General features: G+C 41.6%; 1 long non-coding RNA gene across 5 annotated transcripts in view; it reads left to right on the top strand.

The window, feature by feature from the left end:
* The window catches only part of LOC133377628 (uncharacterized), a 37,276-nt gene extending 12,938 nt beyond the window's left edge, over positions 1 to 24,338 (top strand). Inside the window, exons 2-5 of one of the 5 annotated variants that reach the window (XR_009760776.1) lie at positions 17,641 to 17,710; positions 19,165 to 19,274; positions 22,546 to 22,841; positions 23,336 to 24,338. This is a non-coding gene — a long non-coding RNA (uncharacterized LOC133377628). Of the gene's footprint in view, positions 1 to 17,640; positions 17,711 to 19,114; positions 19,275 to 22,545; positions 22,842 to 23,335 lie in introns of all 5 variants that reach the window. The other 4 variants (XR_009760771.1, XR_009760762.1, XR_009760760.1 and 1 more) reach the window with 4 other exon arrangements.
* The last annotated feature ends 3,653 nt before the right edge of the window (positions 24,339 to 27,991 follow it).

Here is a 27,991-nt window from a genome sequence, read left to right as displayed (position 1 = left end):
CTCCAGGTTTTCAGAGTGGACATTCCCAGCACTACCTGAAGATGCCAGGGATTGAACCTTGAATCTTCTGCATGCAAAGCAGATGATCTACCACTGAGCTGTGGTCCTTTTCCAAACATTGAAAAGCCCCTCTCCCCAGTCATCCATTAGAAGGTGGGGAAATTCAAAGGAGGTCTTCCAGGTACGACAATAGCATTTGACATACATAGGATGAGGCAGTCCTTTAAATACCAAGATCTCATTGGGGGCTTTAAAGGTATGCACCAACACAAGAATACTTCACATGGATGTTCCCCAAATCTATTGTCTAAGGGCCTAGCATGAAAACCAGCTTCCAGGTTAGCCTTGGTACAAATTAAGTTCATTCTTCCAACAGTAAAGGAGAATTTTTTAATGCTATGTATTTGGCCTTAATGATCACGATGGTGGTAACTGCTGACAGTGCTCCTATGAAACAAACAGGAACCAGCTGCAGCTTTACAATCCAGTGCATTTAAGGTCTTCTGTGTATGCAGTATGAAACTTTAGCTGTAGAGCTGCTTCCTAAGCACCTGCTCTAATGAACTCTCAGAGGAGCTCCCATGTAGTGATTGTTCCAAGGCTGCCTGCCCATCCCTCTCCCCTTATAGTCCAGGCTCTGGGTCTGTTTATCTGCGCCTCAGTGGTCTGACATATGTTTTGCATGCGAACAGTGTGTAGGATTGTGATTCACAATTCTTATTCATGCATACTTGTGTCCCCACCCCCTGGAAAAATGCACATCTACGTTGAAAGCAAGAAATACTGCAAAGTTTGCATATATATATCTTATCTTACAAATGTTTAATTAAATACTTTACTTTTAGCTTTTGTTTGTTTAGCCATAAGTTGTAGCAAGCAATAAAATACTAGAAACATGGATCCAAAGGTGCCCTTCCATGAATGGAAGGAGTCCATCTGTTCACAGAAGGGGTTTGGATCCAGCTTGTGCAAACGGAAGTGGAGAAGATCTCCCACACTAGCTCTCGAGTCTTTAAAACAGTTTTTAGGAGGCACAGTGTGCTCAAGGGGAATTGAGAGCACTCTGTTCCATGAACCAAACTCAATTCACAGATCTCTGTCCCCAACCCACTATATTAAACATTAAAGACAAACATTGCCACTACTAACAACACATAAGGCATATGTTGTTGATTTCTGAATGTTGGTAGTATCATCATCTGTAGCATTAAAAAACCATGTCTGTATTAAATGCCCTGTCCATCTCTGTAATTGTTCCAATCTGGCCCAACATGTTCTATGAACTGTTTATCTAAGAATGGTGTTCCAGCTTTACATGTAAAGCAAGATGAGCTATTCTGTCCATCCACCCACCCATTGTCCTCTGGCTGACATTTCTAGTTTGTGTGCAGTTTGCAATAGCAGTGAAACAGATTGCACATGTCATATTTGTGGTGTTGGTGTTGCATTGTGGCAAGCAATGGAACCAGTTCCTTTCAGCTAATGAGCGACCAGCTGAGCAACTGAGGGGCACTGGCTAATCCATATTCATCATGGTGGGGGTGCCTTCCCTGCACACTGCTGTACTGTTGCTTTTCACAAAGCTCTCAATCGCACAGACATTAACCTCTGAATTTTTCTGTGAAAATATAATTGTGCATGTTCTGTAGCTGTACTTCAACATTGCTTTATTAATTTCTTCCTTATTATTACTTCCTAGGGCTGACCTTGTTCTAGGTCTAAGCCCTTGCTTAGTGGTCCCAAAACTTTTTCCCTCATGGACTACTGGAAAATTGCTGAGAGTCTTGGCAGACCACTTAATGATTTTTCTGCCTGCTGAGGCTATTGTAATTCCATAGAATTCAAACTGTAATATAATAAAACATGAAATGAAGCGATACAAAATACAATTAAAAATCAATATTCAGTGTGATGAATGTACCATCTCCCATTATAAGAACATAAAAAGAGCCTGTTGGATCAGGACAATGGCCACTTAATCCAGCATCCTATTCTCACAGTGGCCAACCATCTTCACTCACAAATCCACAGACATACTGTGGATCACCTGAATGAAGTTCGTGGACCGCTGTTAAATAAATACATCTTAAATCAAGATTATGGATTCAAACTAACTGTTCATATTGGTAATATATGTACATAAGCAACAGTTCTTGCCAATAGATTTTCAGGAGCTGGGAGTGGGTTGGAATGCAGAGGATTCAATCTACATACAGTGTACAAGGAAATCCTGTTGGCACCCCTGGACACAGATTAAATAACATTTGTTTTGCTACTTTTGTGTGTGTGCACGCACACACACACACACACACACACGTGTCTTTTAGAATAATATTTTGGTGCTTAAACTTCATAGTCAAGCCAAGGAAAAATGTCTTGCAAAAAACAAACTAAAGATAGCACAGAGCAGCTTGCATGCTGTGTCTGGCTTCCCCATAAATAACATTGAAACGGGGGGGGGACTTTTTGGGTAGAGATCCTTTAGCTCAGATACCTTAGTTCAATAAATAGTTTTTTTCCCACCTCTCTAGATACTGTATTGTCTAAATTAACAAGATATAAACCAGCAACTTTAAACGTGGGATTTAAATTATGCTTTTGTAGTCCTTTCGAACGGGAACCTTTTTCTAAAAAATCTTCTTTGTTGCTATAGCAATAGATTCCCAGAGTGAAATTATATCATACTGGCTTTCTTTCAGGTTTTCAGCAATGTGCAATCAACTCCTACTCCTCCTTCAGTCTGTCAATAATGTTCCCACCACCATATTCCTCAGCAGCTAGCGATTTAAGAGGTTTAAATTTAGGGGAGGAGTGTAAGATGTAGCTAGCTAGCTTATAGAGTAGGCCAGTAGGGAAGGAAGGTGGATTTTGGAATTGTTAAAAGGGAGGTGTGTGTTTCTTTTGCAAACTACCTCTTCAGCCATCCAAGTGCGAAGGAATTCCTGGGAATTCTTTTTTCTACCCTTTCACTTATAACTGAAGCGGGTTCTTCCTAGGACACAAATACTGCCAGTGTCCGATATTCAAGACTGTACAATGATTACAGTGATAGGAAAAAAACAAACATCTCTATTAGACTGATGCCGCCAAGGCAATTTCATGTTTGAAGCTGAATCATATTCTCCTGAGAAGAAGTGCTACTGAATTTGCTCAGTGTCCCACCGCCACCCTCGTTCACCAGCATGACTTCAAAATTACTAGTCATTTAACATCTCTACAGCCTTAAAAGGCTGGGGGAGGGGAACCCATGGACTAAGAGAAAATGTACTTTTCATTCCAAAGAACTGAATTAGTTCTAAAGGGGGAAAATATAGAGTCCGTGGTTTAAAAGATGGAGTTAGCATTTCAGCATTTAAGTATGAGCCTGTACAATTAATCTAGCAATACTATTTTTTTCATTTTGAATGTATTTCTAACATATCACAACACACAGCAAAAGCAATTTATTCCTTGCTCCCCAGTGTTTTCATGTCCTTTATTTTTAAAGGGTCTGTTTCTGTTGCAAGGGATTTTTCATTACAAGAATAGAACAAGATCCTGATGTATGTGGTGGATATGTAAAGTACAGAGAGAAAGAAATTATTGCAGCTTGAAGGGGTGGGCGACCCAAAACAGAATTGGCGTTAGACCCATTAATTTTTTTTATTAACTTCCATTTAACACGTATGAGTTCAATACTATGAGTTCATCTGTTACGATCAAGCGGGGTATCCAGAGCACAGTCTTGTCCCAATTTCTTGGATGAGTTTTAGTTGGTACAGCTTGAGGATGTTGACAAGGTGCTTGGACAGGTTCCTGTAACCACTTCTGTGCTGGATCCTTACTCTTCTTGGCTAATAAAAGCTAGCAGGGATGGAACAGCCAGCTGGGCCAGGGAAGTGATTAATGCCTCTCTGGTCCCTGGCTGCCTGAAAGAGGCAATAGTGAGACCACTCCTGAAGACACCCTCCCTGGACCCAGAAAATCTTAATAACTTAGGCCAGTAGCAAATGTTCTATTCCTGGGCAAGGTCCTGGAACAAGTGGTTGTAGGCCAGCTCCAGACACTCTTGGATGAGACTGATTATCTGGGTCCATTTCAGTCAGGTTTCAGGCCTGGTTTTGGCACAGAAACAGCCTTGGCTGCCCTGTATGATGACCTCTGTCGGGAGAGAGACGGGGAGTGTGACTCTGTTGATTCTCCTTGATCTCTCAGCGGCTTTCGATACCATCAACCATGGTATCCTTCTGGAAAGACTTGCTGAGTTGGGAGCGGGAGGAACTACATGGCAGTGGTTCCGCTCCTACTTGGCAAGTCGGCTACAGAAGGTGGTGCTTGGGGAATATTGCTTGGCACTCTAGACTCTCCAGTATGGGGTTCCGCAGGGGTCAGTTCTGTCCCCCACGCTGTGCAACATCTACATGAAACCATTGAGTGCGGTCATTTGGAGCTTTGGAGTGTGTTGCCATCAGTATGCTGATGACACGCAGCTCTATTTCTCCTTTTCATCTTCTTCAGGTGAGGCTGTCAATGTGCTGAACCAGTGCCTGGCTGCGACAATGGACTGGATGAGGGCTAATAAACTGAGGCTCAATCCAGACAAGATTGGAATGCTGCTAGTGGATGGTTCTTCTGACTGGATGGTTGATGTCCAACCTGTCCTGGATGGGGTTGTACTCTCCCTGAAGGAGCAGGTTCATAGCTTAGGGGTTCTCTTAGAACCATCTCTGTCACTTGAGGCTCAGGTAGCCTTGGTGGCACTGAGTGCCTTCTACCAACTTCAGTTGGTGGCCCAGCTACACCCCTATCTGGAAAGGGATAACCTGGCTTCAGTTGTCCATGCTCTGGTAACCTCCAAGTTAGATTACTGCAATGCGCTCTACATGGGACTGCCTTTGAAGACGGTTCGGAAGCTGCAGCTTGTGCAAAATGCAGCGGCCAGATTGGTAAGAGGGACCAGACCGTGCGAACATATAAAACCGATTCTGGCCCACTTGCATTGGCTGCCTGTATGTTTCTGAACTCGATTCAGGGTGCTGGCTTTAACCTATAAAGTCTTACACGTCTTAGGACCACAATACCTGATGGAACGCCTCTCCCGACACGAACGCACCCGTACACTATGCTCAACATCCAAGGCCCTCCCCCGGGTGCCTACTCTGCTAGAAGCTGGGAGTCTGGCAACAAGGGAGAGGGCCTTCTCAGTGGTGGCCCCTAATTATGGAATGATTTGTGTGATGAGGTGTGCCTGGCGCCAACACTGTTATCTTCTCGGTGCCAGGTCAAGACTTTCCTCTTCTCTCTGGCATTTTAGCATGTGTTTTTAAATTGCTTTTTAAAAATGTGTTTTTAAATTTGTATATTTGTTTTTAATGTTTTTAATTGTAAACCGCCCAGAGAGCTTTGGCTATGGGGCGGTGTAGAAATGCAATAAATAAATAAATTACATTATAACTAGTACAAGAATATCTGATGCTAATTACTGGGAAATATTGGCAATAGTCCTCTATCTTTGGATGGGAAAACATTAAAGAATGAAGACACCAATGTAATAAATACACTCAAATCTTTTTAGCTACTGATAAAAAAGTGCATTCATCTACAGACAGAGCACCAGCTAGATTTGATTTATTGTATTAAAATCAGGTAATTGGGTATGCAAACCATTTTGAGACAAATTCGTATGACATGATTTGCAATGAACTTTTAGATATTTATAGTTATACATATTTTAATAATTCAAAGAAAGATTGCATAATTTGCTGTTGGCATGACTAGAGGTAGGCAGTGTAGCCCTGTCAAAGTGTACCCTGAAGGTCTTATGCTGAGGGTCTCAAAACAGTCCCGTGCAAACAGCTAGGATAGGTATGTGGAACCTGTGACCCTCCAGATGTTGTTGGACTCCAACACCCAGCAGCCCACTGTCAGGGATGAAAGGAGCTGGGAGTCGAGCAATATCTTTAGAGTCCCAGGTTCCCCATCCACACTATCCCATGGAACATAAGAACATAAGAACATAAGAAGAGCCTGCTGGATCAGACCAGTGGCCCATCTAGTCCAGCATCCTGTTCTCACAGTGGCCAACCAGGTGCCTGGGGGAAGCCCGCAAGCAGGACCCGAGTGCAAGAACACTCTCCCCTCCTGAAGCTTCCAGCAACTGGTTTTCAGAAGCATGCTGCCTCTGACTAGGGTGGCACAGCACAGCCATCATGGTTAGTAGCCATTGATAGCCCTGTCCTCCATGAATTTGTCTAATCTTCTTTTAAAGCCATCCAAGCTGGTGGCCATTACTGCATCTTGTGGGAGCAAATTCCATAGTTTAACTATGCGCTGATTAAAGAAGTACTTCCTTTGTCTGTCCTGAATCTTCCAACATTCAGCTTCCTTGAATGCCCACGAGTTCTCGTATTGTGAGAGAGAGAGAAAAACTTTTCTCTATCCACTTTCTCAATGCCATGCATAATTTTATACACTTCTATCATGTCTCCTCTGACCTGCCTTTTCTCTAAACTAAAAAGCCCCAAATACTGCAACCTTTCCTCATAAGGGAGTCGCTCCATCCCCTAGATCATTCTGGTTGCCCTCTTCTGAATCTTTTCCAACTCTATAATATCCTTTTTGAGATGAGGCGACCAGAACTGTACACAGTATTCCAAATGTGGTCGCACCATAGATTTATACAACGGCATTATGATATTGGCTGTTTTATTTTCAATACCTTTCCTAATTATCGCTAGCATGGAATTTGCTTTTTTCACAGCTGTCACACACTGGGTCGACATTTTCATCGTGCTGTCCACTACAACCCCGAGGTCTCTCTCCTGGTCCGTCACCTCAAGTTCAGACCCCATGAGCGTATATGTGAAATTAAGATTTTTTGCTCCAATATGCATAATTTTACACTTGTTTATATTGAATTGCATTTGCCATTTTTCCGCCCATTCACTCAGTTTGGAGAGGTCTTTTTGGAGCTCTTTGCAATCCCTTTTTGTTTTAACAACCCTGAACAATTTAGTATCAACAGCAAACTTGGCCACTTCACTGCTCACTCCTAATTCTAGGTCATTAATGAACAAGTTGAAAAGTACAGGTCCCAATACCGATCCTTGAGGGATTCCACTTTCTACAGCCCTCCATTGGGAGAACTGTCCGTTTATTCCTACTCTCTGCTTTCTGCTTCTTAACCAATTCCTTATCCACAAGAGGACCTCTCCTCTTATTCCATGACTGCTAAGCTTCCTCAGAAGTCGTTGGTGAGGTACCTTGTCAAACGCTTTTTGAAAGTCTAAGTACACTGTGTCCACTGGATCACCTCTATCTATATGCTTGTTGACACTCTCAAAGAATTCTAATAGGTTACTGAGACAGGACTTTCCCTTGCAGAAGCCATGCTGGCTCTGCTTCAGCAAGGCTTGTTCTTCTATGTGCTTAGTTAATCTAGCTTTAATAATACTTTCTACCAGTTTTCCAGGGACAGAAGTTAAGCTAACTGGCCTGTAATTTCCGGGATCCCCCCTGGATCCCTTTTTGAAGATTGGCGTTACAATTGCCACTTTCCAGTCCTCAGGCATGGAGGAGGACCCGAGGGACAAGTTACATATTTCAGTTAGCAGATCAGCAATTTCACATTTGAGTGCTTTGAGAACTCTCGGGTGGATGCCATCTGGGCCTGGTGATTTGTCAGTTTTTATATTGTCCATTAAGCCTAGAACTTCCTCTCTCGTTACCACTATTTGTCTCAGTTCCTCAGAATCCCTTCCTGCAAATGTTAGTTCAGGTTCAGGGATCTGCCCTATATCTTCCACTGTGAGATGCAAAGAATTCATTTAGCTTCTCTGCAATCTCCTTATCGTTCTTTAGTACACCTTTGACTCCCTTATCATCCAAGGGTCCAATCGCCTCCCTAGATGGTCTCCTGCTTTGAATGTATTTATAGATTTTTTTGTTGTTGGTTTTTGTGTTCTTAGCAATGGGCTCCTCAAATTCTATTTTAGCATCGCTTATTGTCTTCTTGCATTTCTTTTGCCAGAGTTTGTGTTCCTTTTTATTTTCTTCATTCGGACAAGACTTCCATTTTCTGAAGGAAGACTTTTTGCCTCTAAGAGCTTCCTTGACTTTGCTCGTTCACCATGCTGGCATCTTCTTGGCCCTGGCAGTACCTTTCCTGATCTGTGGTATGCACTCCAGTTGAGCTTCTAATATAGTGTTTTTAAACAGCTTCCAAGCATTTTCGAGTGATGTGACCCTCTGGACTTTGTTTTTCAGCTTTCTTTTTACCAATCCCCTCATTTTTGTGAAGTTTTCTCTTTTGAAGTCAAATGTGACCGTGTTGGATTTTGTTGGCAATTGGCCATTTACATGTATGTTTAATTTAATAGCACTATGGTCACTGCTCCCAATCAGTTCAACAACACCTACATCTCGCACCAGGTCCTGGTCCCCACTGAGGATTAAGTCCAGGGTTGCCATCCCTCTGGTCAGTTCCATGACCAACTGGTCTAGGGAATAGTCATTTAGAATATCTAGAAATTTTGCTTCTTTGTCATGACTGGAATACATATGCAGCCAGTCTATGTCTGGGTAGTTGAAGTCACCCATTACTACCACATTTCCTAGTTTGGATGCTTCCTCAATTTCATATCTCATTTCAAGGTCTCCCTGAGCATTTTGATCAGGGGGACGATAGATCGTTCCCAGTATTAAATCCCTCCTGGGGCATGGTATCACCACCCACAACGATTCTGTGGAGGAGTCTGCCTCTTTTGGGGTTTCGAGCTTGCTGGATTCAATGCCTGCTTTCACGTATAGAGCGACACCACCACCAATATATCCTTCCCTGTCCTTCCGATATAATTTATATCCAGGGATAACCGTATCCCACTGGTTTTCTCCATTCCACCAGGTCTCCGTTATGCTCACTATATCAATGCTCTCCTCTAAGACCAAGCACTCCAGTTCTCCCATCTTGGTTCGGAGGCTCCTAGCATTTGCGTACAGGCACTTGTAAGCAGTGTCTCTCTTCAAGTGTCTTTGGCACTTGTGGTTTGGCCTGTGGTAATTTTGCCCTTCTGAATTGATATCCTGTGCCCCTGCTCTCACAATGCCTACTTCTAGGCCTACCCCTTTTAAAATTTCATCATTTCTTTGGTCTTTATCCCAGGGGGGAGGTTTATTCCGAACCGGACCTTTCTCAGCTCCTGTCGGGTTTCCCCCCTCAGTCAGTTTAAAAGCTGCTCTGCCACCTTTTTAATTTTAAGTGCCAGCAGTCTGGTTCCATTCTGGTTCCATTCTGGTTCAAGTGGAGCCTGTCCCTTTTGTACAGGCCTGGCTTGTCCCAAAATGTTCCCCAGTGCCTAACAAATCCAAACCCTCCTCCTCCATCATCTCATCCATGCATTGAGACTGCAAAGCTGTGCCTGGCTGGCTGGCCCTGCGCGTGGAACCGGTAGCATTTCAGAGAAGGCCACCTTGGAGGTCCTGGCTTTCAGCATCCTACCTAGCAACCTATATTTTGCTTCCAGGACCTCACGGCTGCATTTCCCCATGTCATTGGTGCCAATGTGCACCACGACCACTGACTCCTCCCCAGCAAGTCAAAGGCATCAGCATAAGCGAACTAACTAGCAAATAACTCTGAAGGATACATATGGATCTTTTTCATACATGTGGCTGCATTTTACAGCCAAGGTTGGGCTAGTCATAAACATCCAATTCTATGCATGTTTACTCAGAAGTAAGCCCCTCTAAACACGATGGGACTTACTTCTGAGTAAGCATGTATAACACTGTGCATTTTTAAGACCAATCTTGGATGTAAGATGTATTGTTTGCTATCTCTTATGAGTGATTTTTAGCTACTATTGGAATGAGAATTCACTCAAATATGCTGCTAATTATAGTCACATCGAATATCTACATGGGACGTTGTTTAATTAGATTCAACTATATCCATTATGAAAGCTCTGAATGTGCACTGAAGGAGCAAGTCAGCTTATAGTGAGGAATAAATGCTGCCAAGTTATAAAAAGGCACACATTAGTATTGATTTGCATTGTGCTCAGACTTCCATTTAATAGTGGATTGAAATGGACAAGCAATAAGAACTCTTTGTATCACCTGATTCTTTTACATTTCTCTAGACTTGCAGACTGTGAGTGATTACAAAAGATCTAATATAAATTAATATGTGCACAAGAGACATGCATAAAGAAGTGCATTAAACTTGAGCTAAGAGTAGTCATTCATTTTTCATTAGATGAGCAACTTTTATAATGCGAAACAGGTCTTTGTTTAACATGCTCAAATGTTGACAGTGCTGAACAATTGCCCCATTCCAATGCTCCATGACTGTGAGAGTTCTCATTTGCACATAAAACTCTCTCATAAACGACTTCTGCTTTCATTTCAGTGTTCAGGAAAGATATATCAAGTACAATCATATTAAATATTAAGTACAAATTTGTCCAACTAAATAAAGGTCTATTATAAAGATGGCATATTTCTTAAATATTTCAAGTGAGGCAGAATTGATGGCACATAGGAGAAATTAAAATCCTTCATTTGTCAACAGCAAGACCTTCTGTTGTTGAGAAGATGCCACCAGTTATACAGTGTTTCATACAATGCTTGTAATCCTGTGCAGTAACACTGCTGAAAGTATGATTGCACTGCTGAAAGTATGATTGCACTGCTGAAAGTATGATTGCACTGCTGAAAGTATGATTTCACAGCTGAAGAGGGGAGTCACGCATGGAGCTCTATGTTGCATTCCATAACTTCATCCTAATGAGCCCATTATATGATTATATGCAGTTATATATTAGTATCATCCCTGGAAATGGGTTTTTTTGTAACTCCAAGGACTTGATGTTTGACACCAATGCTAGATTAAGGATTAATATTTCTATTTTGTAGCACAGGGCTGAAATTTTTTGAGGCTCATCAAATCCAGTGCCCAGGTATTAATCTGAGCCATGCAATCCACACCTAAAAATTATAGGTTTGCACATAACTTTGCATGACTCAAACCTAGAACATGTGACAAAACGATAGCACGCCTCCGAGCATGCATTTCAGGAACCATGATATGCACCTTGTTCTTTGCTGCCACTCCTCTCAGGGTTTGGTTTCTCGTTGCTTATCTGCTGTGCCCTCTGGCCTGTGTGTGTTGTTGTTTAACGCCAGATCGGTACATAATAAGACCACTCTCATCTATGACATGATTGTGGATGAAGGTGCCGATTTGGTGTGTATTACTGAGACCTGGGTGGGTGAGCTTGGAGGGGTTGATCTGACCCAACTTTGCCCACCTGAATACTCGCTGCAGCACCAGCACAGGCTGCAGGGATGGGGGGGGGAGGAGTTGCTGTGGTCTATAGAACTTCCATCTCTGTCACCAGGAAACCACTCTGTCTTGGAGCTGGCTGTGAGGGCCTGCACCTGATGTTGGGCCAAGGAGACAGTAAACTAGGGTTGCTGCTGGTGTATCGTCCACCCTGCTGCCCGGCAGCTTCTCTGACCAAGCTGGTGGAGGTCATCTCGACTGTGGCTTTGGAGGAGCCCAGAACGATAGTGCTGGGTGATTTCAATGCCCATGCTGAGGCTGCCTCTAGTGTTCCGGCTCGGGATTTCATGGACACCATGACAACCATGGGGCTGTCTCAACTTGTTACTGGCCAAACACATAGGGCAGGGTACACCCTCGACTTGGTTTTTGCTCCAGATGGAGGAATGGGTGGTCTGGAGATAGAGGGGGTGGATGTCACCACATTGTCATGGTCAGATCACTTCCTGGTGAAGTTTAGACTTATGGCTCCAATCCTTCCTTGCAGGGGTGGTGGACAGATTAAGATGGTCAGCCCCCAGAGCCTAATGGAATCCACTGGATTCCTGAATGCCCTGGGGGAGTTCCCAGTAGATAGAGCAGGTGACCCTGTTGAAGCCCTTGTCATGCTGTGGAACAGCGAGGCGCGTCGGGCTCTTGACACGGTTGCCCCTGAGCGCCCTCTCCGGCGCTGTGGAGCCCGGCTTGCATCTTGGTACACCAGTGAGCTAAGGGCAATGAAACAGGCTGGACGATAGCTAGAGCGCAAGTAGCGAAAGACGTGCTGTGAGGCTGATCAAGCACGAGTAAAACATTATAACCGTGCCTACTGTGTGGTAGTGAGGGCGGCGAAGAAGGCCCACTTCTCTGCCTCCATCACATCCTCAAGTAGCCATCCAGTGGAGCTTTTCCGTGTTGTCAGGGGTCTGTTGACATCAACTCCAGGAAATGGAATCTTAGACCCTTCGGAGGCCCACTGTGAATTGTTTGCAAGGCACTTTGAGGGTAAAGTTGCTTGCCCCCGTAGCAGTCTTGATGCCCCATCCACATCTACTGTAGTCTCCAATGAAGTGTCCAGTGCAACGTCTGCCGCAATTTCTTGGGAACGGTTTCAGTTGATGCAGCCTGATGACGTGGACAAGGTGCTTGCGATGATGCGGCCAGTAATGTGTCCTCTCGACCCTTGCCCTTCTTGGCTTATTAACTGAGTGGATCCAGGGTGTGGTCAACACATCATTGCGAGAGGGAGTGGTCCCAGCCACCTTGAAAGAGACAGTGATTCGACCACTCCTGAAAAAGACCACCCAAGACCCATTGGTTTGTGACAATTACCGACCGGTTGCATATACCCCCTTTTTAGGGAAGGTGATTGAGAGGGTTGTGGCGCAGCAACTGCAAGTACTCTTGGATGAAACAGTTTATCTTGACCCATCCGAGTCTGGGTTCAGGCCTGGTTATGGGACTGAATCAGCCTTGGTCGCCCTGATGGATGAACTTTATCGGGAGAAGGACAGGGGGAGTGCGACCCTGTTGTTCTTACTTGATCTCTCAGCGGCTTTTGATACCATTGACCATGGTATCCTTCTGGGCCGACTTGGTGAGATGGGTATTGGAGGCACTGTTTTACAGTGGTTCCGATCCTATCTCCAGAGTCGTTCTCAGAGAATAGCATTGGGTGACTGTCTTTCAGCCCCCTGGCAGCTGTGCTGTGGGGTACTGCGGGGTACCATCTTGTCCCCCATGCTGTTTAACATCTATATGAAGCCCTTGGGAGCAGTCATCAGGAGCTTTGGGGTGAGGTGTCAGCAGTATGCTGATGATACCCAGCTCTATTTCTCCATAACATCTGAATTGGGAGAGGCCGTGCAAGCCCTGGACCGCTGCCTGGACTCAGTGGTGGGCTGGATGAGGGCCAATAAACAGTCTGAATCCTAGCAAGATGGAGGCGCTGTGGGTTGGTGGTTCCCGAGTTCGGATAATTGGTCAGTTGCCTGCTTTGGATGGGGTCATACTCCCTCTGAAAGAGCAGGTCTGTAGCCTGGGGGTGCTCCTGGATCCATCTTTGTAGCTAGAGGCCCAGGTAACCTCAGTGACTAGGAGTGCCTTTTACCAGCTTCGGCTGGTGAGAAAACTGCGGCCGTTTCTGGACCAGGATAGCCTGACCACTGTTGTCCACACACTGGTAACCTCCAGGCTGGATTACTATAATGTGCTCTATTTGGGGCTGCCCTTGAGGTTGGTCCGGAAGCTGCAGCTGGTGCAAAATGCGGCGGCAAGACTGCAGAGCAGAGTATCACCAACATGTTACCCCGCTGCTGAAAGAATTGCACTGGCTGCCCATTTGCTACCAGGCCAAGTTCAAGGTTCTAGTTTTGGCGTACAAAGCCCTATACAGCTCGGGACCAGGATACCTGAAAGACCGTCTTACCCCTTCTATACCCAGTCGATCACTGCGCTCTGCAGGTGAGGGCCTCCTGCAGATACCATTTTATCAGGAGGTTCGTTCTGCACAATATAGGAAACGGACTTTTAGTGTGGCGGCACCTACCCTGTGGAATTCCCTCCCTTTGAATATTAGGCAGGCGCCATCTCGGCTATCTTTTCGGCGCCTTTTGAAGACTTTCCTCTTTTCAACAAGACTTTTAAGTTGAGACCTATTTCAGTCTGCATCTTTGTCAGAATTGTTTAATATGTTTTTTAACAATGTTTTTAACCCTTTTTAAGGCTGTTTTTTTAAAATGTTTTTAACGCTGTTTTGTTTTAATGTATTTTAAGATCTGTTTTTATGATGTTTTAAAGTTTTTTAGTGCTTTGTTTGCTGTCCTGGGCTCCTGCTGGGAGGAAGGGCAGGATACAAATTAAATAAATAAATAAATAAATAAATGTTGGACACTAGAACTTCCAGTAAAAGACTTTATTTTAAAATTAACTTTGTGAATGTCTGTAAGAACAGGGTGGGGAAACAAAGCATTTTGTTGAGTTTGGACAGCAAGAATGGGGAACCTTTGGCCTTCCAGATGTTGATATACTACAACTCCCATCATCCTAGACCATGGGCCATACTGGCAAGGCATGATGGGAGTTGGAGTCCAACAACATAAACAGGACCATAGGTTTATGACCTCTGCACTAAAATATGAAAGGACGAATGCAAAGAACTGCTTGCTCTGTATACTTTCTATTAAAGTTACCTAAACAACAGTGCTGAGATCCAAGAGGCCCTTGCAGGAATGGGAACACTGAAATGTTTCCCTTTTATTTCAAAGGCAGCCCCATCACACCCAACATGTGAAACTGGAGGCACTATTTAGTTAATGAGGGGACAGCATCCTCCTCTTCATTTCAGGTCTCTTTGTTTCTTAGGTACACCAATCTCTCTGATTATTAGGAGGCATAAAAAAGTGTGAAACAAACTAACTATTTTCCTTTATACTTATACATCAATTTATATTACTTACATGGATCGTTGTACAATTTAATCTTGTCCATATGCTAGAGAGGAAGGCCTTCTGACCTTGCTGTGAATCTTCCTTCCTCTTCCAAAATGTGAAATGGCACGACACAGATGAATGTGTAAAGCTGAACAGGGAAGTACTAGACAGCATACAGCTTTAGATTAGGAATGCATAGCTTTAGCCTTGTATCCAAACTATAGCTGCATTCATTTAAGCCAGGTGTTTTCTAATGAAATACTTTTAAAACTATCAGCCTTCAGCCAGAGAACCCTTTCTACGTCATCTAAAGTGGAAAAGAGCAATCAAAATGATGCAAGTGCTGGAGCAGCTCCCCTGTGTTTAAAGGTTACAACCTTTGAGGGGGGTTAGCTTAGGAGGGGGAAAGGTAAGTTGGGAACATGGTAGAGGGATATAAAATTATGCATGATGTAGAGAAAGTGGATGTAGAGATACCCTGTCCCACTGAACTCGGTGAGATTTAATTTTGAGTAGGCATGTCTAGAGTATAGGACCAGTAAAGTTACAGCAAAATAGAAGCATCAAGTTAGTGAAGAATTCCATGACCTTATGAATAGAGACATATCCTAGTTCAGCCTTCCCCAACTTAGTGCCCTCCATATGTCTTGGACTTCAACCCCCATCAGCCCTAGCCAGCATTGCTAATAGTCTGGAATGATGGGACTTATAGTCCAAAAAGAAAATCTGGAAGTTACCAAATTGGGGAAAGGTATCCTAGTCCCATGCTCCTCACCCTTGGGTGCTTAGATGTGGTTGGACTATAACTCCCATCATCCACTGCCAGTTTAGCCAATAGTCAGAGATTGTGGGAGTTGTAGTCCAACAAAGTATGGGAAACCAAGGTTGAAGAACAGTATTGTAGTCCATTAGCATATCTGATTGACTACCACTTTGCTGATCAACAGGTAACTTTGAATTTAAAGCATTATTCATTAATTTAATTAAAGCTTTTAATAACCCACTTTTGAAGCTCACAGAAACTCTCCAAAGTCACTTACATCTAGAATATTACAAACAATCATGTACACTGTTGTATTAAAAAAGCAAAACAAAAACAAGAAATACAGGAGATAACATTAAAAGGAAAGAAGGGGAAATGAGATAACATACAAGCCACTCTGCTGAAAGCTCCATTCATTCCAGCAAATATTTTCCTGAAAGTAGTTATTCTTCTTTCTATGCTATTAATGCCCTCCCTTCATTTGTCCAAGATTTTTAAATATAGGTCATTCTCATCCTTTGTTACCAAAATTAAAAATGAATTAAAAATAATTTGGTTTTCTAAAAACATGTAGCAGTCCATTTGGACTCCTATGCATATAAAAAATAGAAGTGAAATATACTAAAGATGCTGCTCCTATGTCTGCACACTTTCTATTCATTCACAAGTATCAGGACAATTCTAAAGAAAAAATTACCTTCTGTTACTGGGTGAAACTTCACCTATTTAATTTCTGTATGTCAATCTACTATTCAGGATTTGAAAATAAATCAACCTTTCAGATGCTTCTGCTGGAGTAGGGTAAAATGTGCATGCATACACACTATTTTTCTTTTAAAAAGTAACCCTCCCAGTGATTGCATCTTTTTTTTTTTAACTACATTAAATTCCACTCAGGTCCTGATTTTACACATGAGTCAATCTGTCGTAACCACTGTGAGATGCACACATAAAAAACAATGAAAATTTGATTAACTGTATGACCCAGTTATTTACTTACGAATTATAGAATGTTCTTGCAAACACTCCTCTATGGGGCTGGTGTGTTATTTCATGCAAATATCTCATTTTGCTGAGAAGAATCTATATAATCAGAGCAGGAGAGACTCCACAGATTTAGGGCAGGTTCAACTTCACGGATGCCTCCGAAGAAAGGCTCAAAACGGTAAAAGGCACAATAATAAGAGAAAGGACAGGTTCTGATAAGTCTTACGAAGTATCACATTAGAGTGGGCTACAATAAATCAAGGTCAGAACACAGAGCGTACCTCCAGGTATTTCCCTCATTGCCAACTTTCCTTTTATCCCCTTCTCCTTGACCTGTACACTCACTTGGAAAACAGGGAGTGGAGAGGATGCGTACTAGTGTGGGGGTAGTGCTGGGACTTCTACTCCAGCAGGCAAGTTTTAAAAGGCATTTCCAGTGATGCCAAATGAAAAGGCCACTTGTCATGCCTGCTGTAAATACAGGTGACAGGCCTCCAGGATTTAGAGACAGAAGACCTTAGCAAAGCTCTGGGGACGAGGGTTGCTGGTTGCTAGATTACAACTCGCATAATTCCTGACTACTGGCCATGCTGGCTGCCTGCAACTGATGAGAGCTGGAGTCCAACAAAGGCCACAGGTTCCACACCTCTGGTTTAAAACAGCTCTGATTTTGAACTTCTGGGAAAAAACCCCTACAACATTTGTTTGATATACTTTATACCATCCACCCACCCACCCACCCGTGTTCTCTAGGCGGTTCACAACATGTTGAAACCAATAAAATAAAATCTCCATACAAAACATTTAAAACAGTATGAAACAATAGCTGAGAGTTTTGCAGCTGCAAGGGCAACTTTTGCAGAAGCCCACAAGAGCAACTTTAATACAGGATTCAAAGACGGAATACAATTAAAAGGCTAATTGAGATCTGGGAGAACAGGTGTCATGGCTTCTGTGGCAACTATTGGCTCAGCTTTTTTCATGTCACAGCCTTACATGTTCTGATATTGGAGGACCTTGCAAACCTTTGACTCTGAGGAAAATGTGGAAATCTTTGATTCCAAATATAATTTGTCAAGTCTGAATTTACAGGCAACTTGGTATTAAACAGTGTCACAGTATAATTATTAAATGTGCTTTTAAATGACACTTGGCAGCTCCAGATCACTTGAACTGTCTCAGAGCCTTTTGCCAGAAACACACAGGCAACACCTTCTGCTTATAAAGGTAAATAATTTGCATAATACAAGACAAATATAAATAAAGCTACAAGCATGTGATAGACTTTGAACGGCTCTACCTTGCAGTTTTTAAATTAGGGAGCCAGTTCAGGTTATTATAAAGTCTGCAGGGCTGTTCCTACCCTTTGCAAGATGTAATTGAAACATTAATTTTGAGCAAGGTACTTCTGTTCCTCATATCTTCTTGACTGAATAATGATGCATATCATTATGTAACTGGCTGAATAAGGATCTCTCTGATGAGAGAACAGCAGAATTATAGATACTGAGAAGCTGACCTTGGAACGGACACTGGTATATGTCTTGCCTGGAAGCTCTCCAATCCCATCAATCCATAAATGAGGAATATGAATAATATACTTCTTTAATTTTAGATGCTGTGTGCAGCAGCAGCAGCCAGGCATCATATTTGCTGTCCTAGTCAGAAATAAATAATGCCTCTTCTAAGATGGCGCTTTCCACCAAACTTTTTTGTAAGAAGTTCTACTAAAGGTGTGTTTTTTAAAAAATAAATATGCTTCCTGGTTTTAAGAGACATTTCTTAAACTCAGAAATTTAAACTAAAATTAATATTATTTTATGTATAAACAATATGCGTAGAAAAAGAAGAAGACCAAACAAGAGATGGATTGATTCCATAAAGGAAGCCACAGACCTGAACTTACAAGATCTTAACAGGATGGTTTATAACAGATGCTATTGGAGGTCACTGATTCATAGGATCTCCATAAATCGTAATCAACTGGAAGGCACATAACAAACACAGTTTTTAAAAACTCACCTAATGTTTCTGAAATAAGCTTTGTTCCCCTTAAGTTATGGGGAAATCCTCATATCAAAACAGCAACCACAATATTATGGATCAAATGTTTTTAAATCCATTCATCTCTGACAGATTAATCAGCTAAGCACTGCAGCCCTAATATTCAGCAACAGAGCTTGGTGAATTACATTCTTGGGCAACAATCTTTGTATACATACATATACATATTTTGTATATGAATGCATACTTTATATATGATGAAATCAGACCCATTAGCCAGCTTCACGGATAAACTCACAAAAGTTAAAAATGTAAATGTATTGCCTTCAAGTCAATTCCGACTTATGGCAACCCTATTAATAGGGTTTTCATGAAGCTGAGAGGCAGTGACTGGCGCAAGGTCACCCAGTGAGCTTCATGGCTATGTGGGGATTCAAACCCTTGTCTCCCAGGTCGTAGTCTAACACCTTAACCACTACACCACAAGTTACTGGCATGCAAAACATTTTATTAGCTTGGTTTCCATGCTGTCTTCAGAAGTAGGGAAGATCCCTTCTATTCAACCAGCAGAGGGCAGGGGGAGATACTAGTGTCTTAGATGGTTGTTTTTTTATTTATGCATGCCAGGATGCCAGAAGAGAGACAATGCTGATGGATGGACTTTCTTTCTTCTGCAGCCAGATTGAAAACCAAATGGACTAGCAAAGGAGGAATGGAGAGATCCATCCCTCTTCAAGCAACCCATTCACTTGCCTGCATGGAATTCCTGATCATCTATGGCAACTAGGTGAGTTGTTGCATTAAACACCTCTGATTTTTAAAAATATGTATACCACTTGTTCTGTTAGGGACAAATTACATTGCACATTAAACATGTTGCGGTTTGCCCTTACTTTAAAAAAAAAATTAAATGGCAGCAGTGTGTGTGCGTTGGGACTAAGACTGGCACTATGGCATGGATGGAAGTTTTTTAAAACCCCAAACCCCTTTTCCCCCCAATGCTGCCGATACAAGGAATATTGCTGCTCACTCCTGAAGCTACTATTAGTGTGGGGAGAGGAAAGCTGCCCATGGTACCAATATGAACATCAGCTCTGGGGCAATATTAATAAATTGGAACCACATAGAATTTGTAAATGTGGATATTTTTCATTGTTTTGAAGCCCACACTGCAATGGCCATTATTCAAACACATATCTTCCCCATTCATATATAAAGCAGATAAGGTGGGTGTGATTTAAAAGGTCCAAAAGGCCACAGATAGCCAGCGTTGCACTCTTTTGTGCCCACAGCTTCTCCTCTAGAGCCCATTTGTCCAAATGTTTCTTCCGCCCAGACTCCCTTTTGGGTATCAGAGCCTCACTGGGAGAAAAGCACCATGGGCCTTCTCCAGATGTCCTTTTTATTGTGCATGCATGATGATGATTTGTGCTCATAATGATATCAGGGCTGTTGTACGCTATCTCGCTTTCAGTACCATTTGTGCCATACTTTGTTTCCAGTTGGTACATGTCCTATAGCTTCCTGCTGACATCTGTAAGTTTTCATACCACAAATCTTCTGAGTTGGGTTTTTCCTGCTTTTGTTGCACTATAGCCCATGAGTAATGTGATATTATTCAGGAAGCATAACAAAACAACTAACAAAATGGAATGATGTGTGGATGGTCAAGTATAAATCCACAGTTACTGCAGTATCATTGTGTCAATGACATATTGCAGAATGCACCCATAAAAAACACACCAATCTCTGGAGGGGTTCCCAGGGGAATAGATTTCAGAAATCACGAGTCAGACTATTGGTCTGGGATGGATTCAGCACTCACACACATACACATGCAATCTTTTAGCCCTTTAAAATACACACCCACTTTACACATGAAAAATCTAGGCTCATAGATGTGGCTCTGCCACCTTCATGCATGTCTTGGAAATATTTAAAGAACCTTTGCATGCCACCCTGCACAGTTTGAAGCTGATGGGATTTAAACAGCCTATGTGGGCAGAATTGCAACCTTTATTTGTTATACAGCTTCCATGTAGTTAATTTCAGAATCCATAGCAACAAACGCTTTATGGCCTGCCTCACCAGATAATGCAGAAAAGACAACAACCAGACCAATGTCTTCCAAAACATTTTGTGGCTGTCTGGTATCAAAACAGAAATGAAACTATTTATAGGTTTCAATGTTTTCACTTTGCATGTATTAAATGAATGTACAAAATTAATACCTTCCAGGTTGCTGTCCTGACCTTTACACAGAAGAAATTGATTTCTAAAAATGTCCTGTTTTCTCTACCTGATCTTTTGTCTGGAAAAATTAAGAAAGTTTAATCATGCAATTGATCTGGACTGATTTATTTTACCAAGTTTCTGCAAGTTAAATAGACTCACCATCTGGAAAGGCAACTGGGATTGAGTAAAAAGAAAGAACTGCATAGGAATTTTGTGCATACATTTACATGCATATTCATCAGGATATGATGCATCCTCCTCTGTCCATATGAGATTAACTTCTAGACCTAGGTGAGAGAGAACTGAAACACTCTATGGCACATGCATACCCGTCAATTTTTAAAAGCTATTGCCAGCATCTCCCCAAATGACCCAAAGATGGACAAAAAGTTTTACTAGGGATCCCTGGTAGTCAGATATATAAAGATGGAGAGAGAAGTACCTTGCATAAATAAAGCATTACTTTCTTAAGGAAAAAATAATCAAAGGCTCTGGATTTAGTAGTCTAAGCCAATTACATATTTCACAAAGAGAGAGATCATGCCATAAGTAAATTGAAAGAGGTACTGTGAACAGGAAGAAAAGAAAAGCCCTTCTTAACTATAAAACATCAACTGATGAGAAATACTTAAAATTATTTTCACAGTACAGCACACAGAGGATGGCAACTGATGTTACAAAGAACACTACAGCCGTGCATGAAGGGCTCACTTCCCTCCTTGTAATAGCTTTCTCAATTTACCCCAGTCCTGACATCAAGATGCTTATTTTCCATATCCCACCATGGACCAGTGGCAGCCAATGACGTGAACTAGGAATGGGAAATGCACACTGTAACACCAGGACACAGGATGAGTTCTGCTACAGGTTACAAGGACTCACAGTGGGCTTGCTGCTTTGGGAAGCAGCAGTCCCACTGTTGTTACCAGGAATAGGTCGGCTGTCACTGGGGAGTAAACAGTCAATATTCTTCTCTTACTAAAAATGCAAGGGACCAATAAAGCCCATTTGTTGATAATTAAGAAGGCTTAACATTATAATAGTAAAAGTCAAAGAGGGTAAAATTGTTGCTTTGCTGGCTAACAACCAAGTAACAAAAGCAGTTGTAGTGGAAAACCAAAATGTACGTGCCTGCTTGCCTATTATTGGTATGTAAAGATGGCTGTGTAAATTGTGCATAAGTGATACTGAAGAGAGTTGTAAATAATTTGTCTAGATGAGATAATGGGACCTTTATTTCAGTTGACCGTGCCAGGAAATATAAAGGCTTTCAGCCAGACTGAATTCTCTATAATTAATAAAAGTCATTGTAATGAATTAAACACAATCCTAGAAGTGTTGGGAATGGGAGATGGCTACAAAACATTAACATGGTTTGCTCATTTGGGAATGCATGTGTGTATGTTCACGAATGCTTTGGACGCTTAGTCACTGGGTTTCTGTGCCTTTTGCCAAGGAATAGCATTGCAATAGCGGAGGGAATTGCACCAATTAAAATGCCCCTTATGTGTAACTGTTAAAGGTACTGCCTGGATATAGTCTAGGCACAATGATATTTGCTTTAGAAAATCCAGATCAGACTGCTGCAATAGACTGAACCACAGACTCATCTTAGCCCCACCTGGGATGAATCTGTGGTCCTTACAGGACCATGCCCTCATTATCAGGTTGGAATGAGCCAATTTGATATCCCACAGTGTTGGCAGACCCCAAGCTAGTCTCTGTGTATAAGAGCTTGAAAGAAGCTATAGAATATTTAGCAGCGCTCCCACCAGGCTGCTCCAGTAGTCCATTTGTCCACCCTTTTCTTCCACCTATTGTAGGATGCAGCTAGAGTGCGCAAGAAAAAGAATGGCCAAGGAACAGGAGACCTGTTGCTGCATCTCAGCTCTGGAAGAGTGACAGATAAAGGTTCCAGGTGGGAATTTAGCAGCTGTGTTTGCCCAAAGCTTAACAGCTGAACAGTGACTGAAGCCTGGACATTGTCTCGTAATGCAAGCTTTACTTATCCCCACAGAAATGAAATGCATACATCTATTCACTTGTATGGAAGAAGTCTAAACTATGCACTCATGTACAGCAGAAGGCAGATCCCTGGATCCCTGTCTTGGTAATCCCAGTGAGTAGTGGAATAAGAAGCAGTTTTTATTCCTCCCTCCCCTGTCAATTGTATCCAGATTGAAACCTGTTGACTTTGTCCTATAGAACTGAATGAGAGCCACTGAGAACTGAGCCAGCCAGTATCTCCATAGCCCTGCCCTCAGTCTCTAGTAATTATAATAAGTATGATGGAATGTTACACTGCAAGAAAGAGAAATGTTGGGGATTGGCTTTTATATAGATAGATTTTGGTTTTCATCATGCTATATATCAAGGTTATACCAAGTCAACTGAAACAGGATGGATCGCTGCTGTCACAATAATTGATAATTAATTCACACGTTCGATCTAGAAGGTCAGTAGTCTATGATGGGAAATAAGTACATCTGAGTATTGGGAAACTACTACTAAAGAAATATAATGAATAATAATGAATGCTTATTTCTGCATGAAAGTTAATTTGCTATACTTGCCCAGCCTTCTTGGTTATTGTTGTCATATCTCATAATCCAGATCACTCAACCTGTCTAGCACCGAGCTTGATAAGGCTTTTGTCCTCCCTGAAGACACCACTGGGGCACACCTCCCTAATACATTGCTTGCTTGTTGAAACGTTTAACAACCCAACGTGATGTAGCAGCTTGTCAAAGGATACCTTCATATTATCTTTGTAGCCCAGAGGAAGAACCACCATGTGAAATGAGTGAACCCAGCACTGATGCAGCCCCTGCAGCAATGGAGATCCCAGGACAACGATTATATCCAGCTGCTTTCTGCATTTTGTAGATAGCTTGTGCATTGTATGCAACTGTAGCACAGATTAAACACCTTGCACATCACCATGCAAAAATAGATGTTAAACTAATCTATTTTTGCACCAGTACTGAAACAGCTTTAAGGCCAATTAAAACTTTTTTTTCACATTTCCTTGCCTCCGAGATCACAGAAGCTGTGGTTGGCAATAAACAACACCTTACACTTTGCATGCAAAGTTTATATGTCCAGGTCCACCTAAGGTAGTGAAACAAGCATGGTCTGAAGTGGGATTAAGTTTTAGATGCAGTTCTATCTAAGCCATAAAAAGAGTTCCATACTAGTGTGAACAGTATCATTAATGCTTGTGAGATTCAGTGTAGGTTCTATCAGCAGCCAACCCAGGGGTTGGAATAATTATTGGTTGCCAATGCATAGTACCAGTGCACACTGTTACAAACTATTGGAACTCTTTCTGTTCCAGCTGGAGGCATCCTTGTGGTGTGTTATATACAACAACAATCCTTCAGATGGAAGATAACTTGTAATGCAATTAAATTTTACTGTTTTAGCCCTTAGTTGCCCAGAACAATATCAACTATTTATTACTAGGGAAAAATATATTTCTACACTTCAACATATTAAATATTAAACACATCCTGGCAAATGATGGCATAACAATAGAATACATTTTATAGGTAAAATAAATATTTCCAATAATTCTGATCATTTGTCCATCTTTGCCTAATGAACATTAGCAAATTTCTGACAAATAAGATTATTCCACACAAAATTCAAAAGAGGTGTTGTCAAGTGATGTTTTAGCTGATTAACTGCCTGGATTTGGTTGTTACATTTGTAGCCCTGCTCCTCTGCTCTAAGTGGCTAACGTATAGGTGCCTAATCATTGGTTTTCAATCCAGATAATGCTCCAAGCGAGACACACAGCTTCTGCAATAATACTATATTATGTGCCTTCAGAACATTCACTGGGCCATTTAATCAGTATCCCATCACGATGTAGCTGTATACGATTCTACACTGCCTGTTTGAATATAGGGACTGGTGGCTGTCATTAATGCTGTGGCAACCTTCAGATTACTCTCTTGTAATGCACTCTCCCTCAGGCTGCATTTGAAGATGGTTTGGAAACTTCAGTTACTGAAGAATGTGGTGGCTCACACTTTAGCAGATGTGGACAGATATCCACATTTATGTTTGTGTGAGGGGGGAGGTTGTAATAACATGTTTCTTTGCTACATTTAAGGAACTATATTCACTAAATATTCTGAAACTAACCTGCAGGATCAGACCATGAGGCATAAGAGTTCTTGCATCACTTGAAAAGAGTTTGGCTATCCTAAGAAATATTTCATTACCACCATCGTTATCGTCTCATAGGCCTGCAGATGGGCTCTATGGCATGATCAGTAGGGTTTAATGTCAAGGCACTGTAGTCATCTCACTATAAACTTTATGACCTCCAGCTTCTCAGTAGACCAGAGTTGCCAGAGCTTTGTGAAGGGAAAGGATGTTGCCAGTGGGGGGTGGGGGAGAAAGATTGTGTTGATTTCCCTAGACAACCTCCTAATTCACAGTTTGACCAGGGTATCCACAGAGCCACTTACATTCTTCCTTATCAACACTGCCATGATATTTATAGAATGCATTAGGGATACATTATTTGGATACATTTTTGTGGTGACAGACCAACCCAGTTGGTTTACCATCCTTGAAGAGGTAAACAGCCAGATCTACCTGTGCCTTCATTAGATAGTTATCTTATCTGTGTCAATGTTCTAAAATCAATATCACTAATCATTTCAGATCATTAGAATCTTCCTAATACAGAAAAGTAAATCTAATGTTTGAACTTTAATGGCCCTAATATAACCTATAGGACAACCCCTTACTTGTCATGGAGGCCAAAAACTCCCATGCCAGATCTGGTAAGATGGTCTTAGTATGAATGTAAGAGGTCATGCAGTACTATAAATATGAAAGCTTCAGACACTAGGCTTGTGATCACCTTCATCAACTGGATCATGGAGTGTTTAACCCATTCATTTCATCCAGCTACATTTCAATAAAGCACATCAAAGTAGCTCTCCCACTAATTTATCATGAAGAAACAATGTCTTATTATTTGCAACTTCGTGTTAGCCATCAAGTTTGTGTGAAGGAAGCTAGAATTCATGGACCCCACATTCCTTGGGATGAGAAAGACTGGATGACAACAGCATTTTTAAATGCCTTTCTTTTGCCCACCATGCTACATCCAACAACCTGCCAAAACCAACTGTTCAGATAAAGCTGAGTACTAAATTGACAAAATGTGTACACTACACACACACACGTGTATATATGTCAGACACTAGATAACTGGGAATCTTTGTGTATGAAGACATGCCTTTTGTGATTGTTGAACTTTCCTTCACCTTCAGTGATAAACTCTTTAATGAGATAACAAAGTTCACATAGAAGCTAACAGCTGCTCTATCTGCACTGGGTTATGTGCTCCCTTGTGGCTGTGTACGACATGCAAACCTATCTCAGATGTGAAAGTAATAGTCAAGATAGAACTAGATCTAATGGGTAGAAAAATTGTTAATAGTATTGCAGAATCCTAATCTGTTTACTTTAATACACAAGGATGTTAATTATTGAGTTGAAAAAATCAGATCTGATTTTTTCCCCATCTTGGTAATACAATGTGCAATATTTCTGTATAATTAGGAATGTACTTTGTTTTCCAAAATACCTCAGTTTGGTTTCCCTTCCTCAATCCTGAGTCATCCCAAGAGTTTCATCATATTGTATAAGCCAGCTGGTCCAGCAAGCTACAGCTAATTCTAGTCAGTTTTCTTGATATTGTTTTGGCAATTTAAATTTGAATACTGTCAATAAAACAGGAACAGGATACAGGATTTATTTTCCTCAAACTGAGCATAGTTTGCTTAGACTGAAAACTAAATCTGTATATAGTTTTATTTTTAACCTTAAAAACCTGATGGTTATTCAAGAAATCTCTCAAACAAAATGTATTAGTGTTTAAGGTACTACAGGCCTCTTTGTTCTTCACACAGCACATAGTTGAACTAGTCTATGGAATTCGCTCCCACAAAAATAGTGATAGCCACCAACTTGGACACCCTTAAAAGAGGATTAGCAAAATTCATGCAGGATACTGTGATCAGTGGCTACTAGCCATGATGGCGATATTCTACCTCCACTGTTGGAGGCAGTATGTCTCTGTATACCAGTTACTAGGATTCACAAGTGGGGAGATTACTGTTGCACTCAAGTCTTGCTTGTGAGCTTCCCACAGACATTGGGTTGACCACTATGGGTACAGGATACTGAATGAGATGGGCCTCTTATGTTGTTTTTGCTGCAAAAGACTTACACAGATATACCTCTGGAAGTTCATTCAAACCAAATTAACATTCTTTTTTCTGAACATTAATGCCTTTCTTTGGTGCTGAACACATCAGCCCATCTCCTAACGGTAATTGATCATTGCCAGCTTATTGCTCCAATACCTACACTTAGGAAGAATATAAGCTGCTGATTCTGACCAACACACAACTAGAACAAGAATACAACACAACAATGACAACATCTTAAGAGATTACTTTCTCCCCTATGCTCTACAATGATATTAGATGTCTGAAATCAGCCAATGCCAGAGTCCTATCAGTATCCCTTTTCTGTAGGTTCAGCAAGGTACGTAGACAACAGCCATTCCCTAGTTACGGAACTCCATCACCTCAGGGACTCTTCGAAGATTAAGGCACAGCATCTTTCAGAAGCATTGCAAGACACTATTTGGACTCATTTTCAATGGTTACAGATAAGCTGAGAAGGATGGGGATTTTACAGTGTTTTAATTTGTTGTTATGGGTTTTGCTACAGATATTGAATCTATAAATATTCTGCATAGTAGAATACACAAACTAGCACCTTCTGCAATCATCCCTAATGCACATTATTCCAAGATTCTCACTGTTGGTTTCAGAATACCAGCCTTCTGGACCTCAGTCATACTTTCAGAAAGGCTCATCTGACACACACACACCCCAAATTAAAAGTCCTTTCCCTTTTATGAAAGTAAACAAAAAACTGTGTGAGGTATTCTACTATCCAAATGATATTGCTACAATAGTTTTATATGCAAAAACACCAAGACACTCCATAACCTATGTTCAAAATGTAGGATGACATTTTTGCGGTGTTCCTTTTGTTCATCTTTGCATGTTCCTGTACATTTGAAAGCTTATATTTATGCTGATTAACTCATATTAAGTATGCCATGTTTCTTAACCTACAGCAGAACTGAGCTGCTGCAGCTCAACCACAATCCATTTCAATATGGTAACCTGGTTAATAAACAAGATGAGCTTTGCCAAAGATAAA

This window comes from Rhineura floridana, chromosome 1 (genome assembly GCF_030035675.1).
Source record: "Rhineura floridana isolate rRhiFlo1 chromosome 1, rRhiFlo1.hap2, whole genome shotgun sequence".
Lineage (NCBI taxonomy): Eukaryota > Metazoa > Chordata > Lepidosauria > Squamata > Rhineuridae > Rhineura > Rhineura floridana.
This window is presented reverse-complemented; position numbering and strand designations above follow the sequence as displayed.